Genomic DNA, 6,902 nt, shown 5'->3' on the forward strand with positions numbered 1-6,902 from the left:
GCTAATAGTGAGTTAATAATCATCACGTGTTGTTTAGGGGTTTTTTTTTTACATAAATTCAGTCAAATCTTGTAAAATTGTAAAAACATGGGTACACTTGTAACGCCACAGACGGGAGTCAGACGCTCGCGGTAAAAACAAAACGAGGCTTTATTAGAAAGCACGTAAGCTGATAGCGTAGTCGGAAAACAGGCGTGGGTCAAAGCCAGAAAAACAATCAACCAAACGAAAACGAAACCATAAACCAGAAGCAGAGTTCAAATAACCAGAAAAATCACAATACAAACAGAACAAAAGGATAAGGCAAAAACGTCGTCGAAAAGAACAAACTAGGGTCATACACGGGTGATACAGACAGGAAAATAACGCTCAGTATATCGCTGGTGAACAGGGAAAATACCTCGCAACACGCGAGACAAACAGACTGATATTTATACTAAAACTAAATTACAAACACCTGAACACAATCTAAAATTCCGGTGACGTTGACCGCACGAATGAGCCGCGGTTGGCTGAGTCCGAACACGTAGTGTTGTCCGGTGCATGCTGGGAGGTGTAGTTCCGGACCGGGGATTGTCCATAGACGGGAACGGCAGAGTCAGAAAAAGGAACTACAGAGTCTGTGGTAGGCGTCACAACACTGTACATTCATACTTACTATTGATTAAAAGATAAATAATGTATGTACATAAGCTGTTTTTTATGTTTTAATAATTATTATTTTTTTAATGTTCATAAAAGAAGTTATCTTAATTTTTTAATTTCATGTAAATCAATCTGTAAATTACATTTCACCACTGAACAGACTCCTTTGTTTGGAACGAGTGCTAGATTTAATCAATGCTAGATTTTACAACTTGATCAAACCCATGTTTTGTATTTCATATATTTCATGCAAAACTAAATAAATCTCAGTTTTTACACATCCCACACATCTCTAAATAAATATGCACTGTGATTATGATAAATATTAATGTGTTATGTTAGCAGGGAGGTGTTGATAATGTTACTCTGTTAGTACTGTTATTGTAATGATCTGTAGTAGTGATTGTAGGTAGTAATAGTAGTCTCACTGTGATGGTTCTACAGTGGTAATAGCAGTATTACTGTATTACTTGTATCTAAGAAAATGCTTTTCTTTTGCTGTTTTAGTAAAATACATTATTATAATTTTTAAAATGAAAGAAAAACTCATAGAGGACTAACTCTCAGGCTCTGTGATTAACAGTGATATAACTTTGATTTAATTGAGATATAAATGTGAGAGAGAAAGTTAATGGCCTCTGGTAAAGCAAGAGATGCATTTTGGACCCGTGGTTCTCAGTCGCAGACTGGGTCAGATATCTAGCTTAGAGTTTATTGTCGGCGATTAACGAAAAACTGGGCTAAAATCATGCAGTGTGAACCTGGTACAAGTTACTGGAAACAGCAATGCCAAACGTATAATATTTGATTCATGATTTTTAGAGCCCTCCATGTGAGCAGTGTTACATTTTTTCCCCTGAAAAACCCAATGTTTACCATGATATACATGCAGTGCACGGATAATTCCACAGGTGGCAGTATTTCGTTCACTGTGAGAAAATTGCCATTAATAAGGAAGAGGACACAGGTGGATTTTGAAAATGTTATGGTGAGAAAATAATATATATTTTTTGTGGAACAGCAATAGGAACAGTTACTGGGTTGATGCAATGTGAAATTACCTAATATTTCATAATCTATGTTTTAGTAAAACCGTGTTGAAAATGACGTATCAAATTTGATACAGCAGGTATATAAGGTAGTTTAACTCTAAATCTGGAAACTGTCATGGTATTGTATTTCATGCATTACACATAAAACCAAGCAACATACAGTTTTTATTTTTCAAGTAAACTAATTAAATATTTAAAATACATAGTTTGGGACATTTAGAGCAGAAAATTAGATATGCAATTTGCTGTACCGTAATTGATGACTAGGTAGGTGTTGCGATAAAACAACTGCTTGTAACTTCCTGTTGCTTACTGATTTTCACTAAACACTGATGAATTCAATGGAAAAATACACAATAATTCGTTTTTTTGTGTGTCTATGTGTGTTTTTCGATGGCGAAAAAATACAGTGTTGAAGATGCTTTGAAGAGGATTTTGGATGGAAACAAAATAAATAGGTTGTGAACTACACAATGAGTAAAATGAACTAAAATGTTCTCATTACTTTGAAATTGTATTATTATTATTTAGTCCCGTTGTATCAAATATGATACAAATTTAAACTCATATATGCAAATTGATATTTTGAAAAAATGTTTTTGTTTGTTCAAAAGGACCAAAAAGGGCTCCAGTTTCAAAGAATTGGAATTTTCTGTCAATTATTTAATAGTTTGGGCTTTACAGGGTTAAGAATCTCCCACACGAAACACTGGACACAGTCCAACTCTGTCCAGCCAAAAAAGAGCACATATTTCCACACTGTGTAATACGATCCTGGAGGTGGAGCGCTCTCTCATTTTTCTACACAAACAAGAAAACAGCTGCACGTCTCTCCTGATTCTGAGGTAGGAAAAGATTTAAACTCTGCTTATTCTGTAGATTACTGATAATAAACTTGATTTATGTGTGTTCAGAAGTGTAGAGGAGTAAGGAGTGTGTAGAGTTTAGCTGCTATGGTTTTGTGTTAAATATGAAGAGATGTTTCAGATCCAGAGGTTGAAGGAAGTGTGAATGTGAGAGAAGTTTTGCGCGTTAAACCTGAGCTTGTGTAACTGTTTTATTTTCACCCTGCCTTCAGAGAAAACTGAAAAAAATGAGCATATGAAACACTTCGTGAGGCTTTGGTTTAGTAAAGGCTCAGATAGACAGTGAAAGAGAGAGAGTGTGTGTTATTATTATTAAGAGACCAGAGGCCAGTGATGTCACTCTAATCTGACTCTTTTTTTCAGTAAGGAGTAATCTAACGCGTTACTATTTCCAATCCAGTAATCAGATTAAAGTTACTTATCCAAGTCACTGTGCGTTACTCTCTCTCTCTCTCTCTCTCTCTCTCTCTCTCTCTCTCTCTCTCTCTCTCTCTCTCTCTCACACACACACACACACACACACAGACACACACACACCGCTCCCTTTCCCGTTACCTTTACATTCCTCCCTTGTCTCTCTCTCACGCTCGGCGTGTCTTTAGTTTCCGCCTGTTCTCGTTTTTCCGCCTGTTCTCGGGCGTTTTTTCCCGGCCGCGTCTCAATTCACTAGCCAGGGCAGCGGTCTGCACAGATCTGATTGGCAGAGGAGAGCGTTTGAAGATTTTGTGCCGCAGAGCGCACATACCGTAAAGACAAGAAACGTTCTGACTCTTTAAATGAGCGCTGTCAAAATTAAATACTTTTCAGTAGTTTACTGATTTGGGTCCGCACTGGATAACGTCTGGGTCTGGACCCGGTCCGCATATATGTGATCCCTGGCCTAGACCATGTACACTTGAGTGGTTTGAGTGGTTTTTATAAAACCACTCTTTGCTGCCCTGCAGAGAACAACAGGGTCAATGTTCAGATTTACAGTGTTAAATATTTCAGGTCAGGAAAGACTTTCTTTATTTTTCTTTTTTATAAAAACAAGTATTTATGTTAAGTGAAATCAAGAAAGACCATATTTTATTTTTTATAAAAAAAAATAATTTATGTTAAGTTAATTCAAGAGAAATGGTCTTTTATTTTTATTAAAAAACTTATTTTTTCAGGAAATAGTTCAACTATAAATGTCTAGAGATAAATTGTTGCTGTTGAAAATGCATTTTCCAGTAAAGGGAGTATTGGCAAAACTGGTTATAATGTTTATGTTAAGGCGGCGGGAGGTGGTGTCTGCAGCTGCAGAAAGTAACTAATAAAGTAACTTGTAAAGTAACTTAGTTACTTTTAAAATCAAGTAATCCATAAAGTAACTAAGTTACTTTTTAAAGGAGTAATCAGTAATCGGATTACTTTTTCAAAGTAACTATACCATCACTGCCAGAGGTGCATGTTAATAATGAGGGACTGTCCAAAAACACTTGTGTTTCACCACTACTTAGTGAACTAAATAGTGTCTCCCAATATAACGCAACATTAAAGAGGAAGTAGGGAGCTATTTCAGCCACAACTTGGGATTTAACATGGGCAAAAATGAATGGGAGTCAATAGGAGGAAGGAGGGATGGCAATAAAACGGCAAAAAACGAGTGCAGGTCAAAACGACAGTACATTTTTGCTCAGGGGCCTAAACTGGGATGGTGTATCCAAAACGGTGTGATTCGCTCAAGCAGAAGTAAAGTAGATGGGCGTGCAATTTTTTATCCATCCATCCATCTATCTATCTACAAAAATGGTCATGGCTTAAAATAAAAAAGGCAAAGTGTTATGTCTTTCAGAGTTCCTGGGCCCTATTTTATAGTGATCTATAGGTAACCCTTTCCTCATGCAGCTTGATTTGGGACGTTTCAGTGTCTCTTTGCTATCGTAATAATGGGAAAAGTACACCTTTGTGGCTCAAAACACAAGGCAAAAAGGCATGTACTAATTCTCTAAGAGCATTTTCACACCAGCACTATTTGGTTTGGTTACAAAAAAAAGTGTCTCTTGCTCATCATTCCCTTTAAGAGTCAGGAGAGCTCTGACTTTGGCGAATTGCTATTTTAACGATGCAGCTACCTGGACATGTCCAACAAACGCTTCTCAGCAGAGGAAACTTTTACGGGAACAGCAATGTTATTTTATTTAGTGTTCTATTTATGATCGGCGCACCTGTGTAACTAAGATAGGTACGTACATCTGGTTGTTGATTGTTGTCTATGTTTATTTCAGTCAGTGGTGCACCTGTCTTTCTTACCATTAAGATTTCCAGGAAGGGTTTGATCTAAATAATGAAAGAGGTGTTTTATTTTTCACCCCATGCAGGACAGGGCAGACGGTGGACTCTGGGGAATAAGAGGGAAGCAGTAAAGGTGTGGAATATTCAGTTTATATTTAATATGATTATGGAGATTTCCACATATTTCATCTGGATCTTCATGACTTGCAGTGTTTCACTGGTTCAAACAGGTAAGCTGGAGAGAAGAGGATTTTCTCTGTTGTGGTAATAATAAAAAAAACCTCCTGAGACACAGATTTAACACAGGTTGACTCTTCACATCAAACTTTGAGTTCCACCGGATCACAACTTCACAAAGCCAAAATAGAGGCAGCTATTCCAAGCCTTATTCATTCTCCTGTGTTAAATCTACAACTGTGTGTATTCACATACGTCACATGCATCACATAAAGTGGTGTGAAAAAGTGTTTCCCCCTCTTTATGATGCATTTCACTCTTACCCATCATTTATCAGGAACAGTTACGGTGTTCCCGGGTCAGTTTGAGCCGGTGCATTTTTAATTATCCACAATATGTCTGAAACCAAAAAATCCTAAAAGGCAGTGTGAATATTTAATTACTAATTCCATTACTAATTATTCTATCAATATTTAGTGCAGTGGTTTTCCTTACCTCTAACAGGTAATGCTTTAATTAGAATAATTCACTCATTTTTCATAAAAAAAATGGTATATAAATGTTCAAACTCTTTTATAATTAAGACATAACATTTTTTCACACAGGGCAATGAACATTTGGGTTTTTTTTCTCCCTAATAATAGAAACCTTTGTTTTATCTTATAATATTTGAATTTGAATTTGTTTGATGATCTGAGACAAACATGCCAAAAAATAAGAAATCAAGAGATGGCAACGCAGAGGCAGAAACTGTGATTGGTCCACTGACCCTTGTGTTCTTTTGTGCTGTATTGAAGGTGATATTCAGTAAAGCATTTCATTTTTCTTGTGAGCAAAAGTTTTGGAACTGTGACTGTCAGATGTGTTTGTTTCCCAGATGTCTATTTTAATACACAAGACGAACCACATTACAAATTGCATTAAGCGACACTAGTAAGGAACACAGGTGTTGGCATGTTTTCCTTCCAATTCAGCAGCTCTCACCGCTGAGTGGCGAGACCTGTAAAGCCAAGCTGAGTAAAAAACACTGTAATTTAAATAAAAAAAACATTTCAGAAGAGTCAAAGTCAAACGAGTGCTGGAAATGCTAATGCTGCTCCAGCAGTGCTAGCTGGGGTTAGCAGCAGGCTACAGTCCGAGAATTCTCACCTCTGCATGTCGAAAGAGCTAGCGCATAGTGTGGTTAGCGGCTAATGCTAATACTGCACCAGTCTCAGTGCTGGAGAAACTAAACTGAAACTCCTGTATAACTCTGTATATTATAATAATATATAATATATACCATAAGACTGGTAGAATTCATACATAAGGAGCACCAGATTATAAGGAGCTCTGATGATTGTTGGGAAAATTAAAAAAAATTTAAGTGTGCTTTAAAGTGCGAAAAATATGGTATCTTCAAAACGGCAACTTTACAGGAGAGATAAAGTCTTCTTAACTTTCAGTGGAGGTCAGTTTGTGTGTACAAATTAAGTAGTAAACTGAAAATCCACAAAAATGGAGATAATGGAGATTTTTTCATTGGACAGCGAATATATATATATATATATATATACCCCCTGTGTTCACATGCTCCTTGCTGAGTATGGTTTGCAGTTACCAGGTGTTTCTTATTGTCCTGTTCTCTCTGTGTTTTGACCTTTTTGTTGCTTTCTCGTTTTTGCATTTTTGTTATCGTTTTACTGCTTGTGGATGACCTTTACTCACCTGCTTCTCTTAATCTCTCTTTAAAAGGGATTCTATTTTCATTATATCAGTGTAATATACAGTATTTAAATGACAATAATGTTGTTTATGAAAATAATTCCCAGGTTATTCTGACACGCCTAGAAAAAAGTAATTGCACTATTGAAATGGATCATGTTTTCTGAAGTTTGATGATGCTGAGAACAAGACTGTGTTT

General features: G+C 36.5%; 1 protein-coding gene across 2 annotated transcripts in view; it reads left to right on the plus strand.

The window, feature by feature from the left end:
• Positions 1-6,902, plus strand: part of LOC111190276 (class I histocompatibility antigen, Gogo-C*0101/C*0102 alpha chain-like) — a 163,417-nt gene that overhangs the window by 83,827 nt on the left and 72,688 nt on the right. The window lies entirely within an intron of this gene.

This window comes from Astyanax mexicanus, unplaced genomic scaffold, assembly GCF_023375975.1.
Source record: "Astyanax mexicanus isolate ESR-SI-001 unplaced genomic scaffold, AstMex3_surface scaffold_31, whole genome shotgun sequence".
Classification (NCBI taxonomy): Eukaryota; Metazoa; Chordata; class Actinopteri; order Characiformes; family Acestrorhamphidae; genus Astyanax; species Astyanax mexicanus.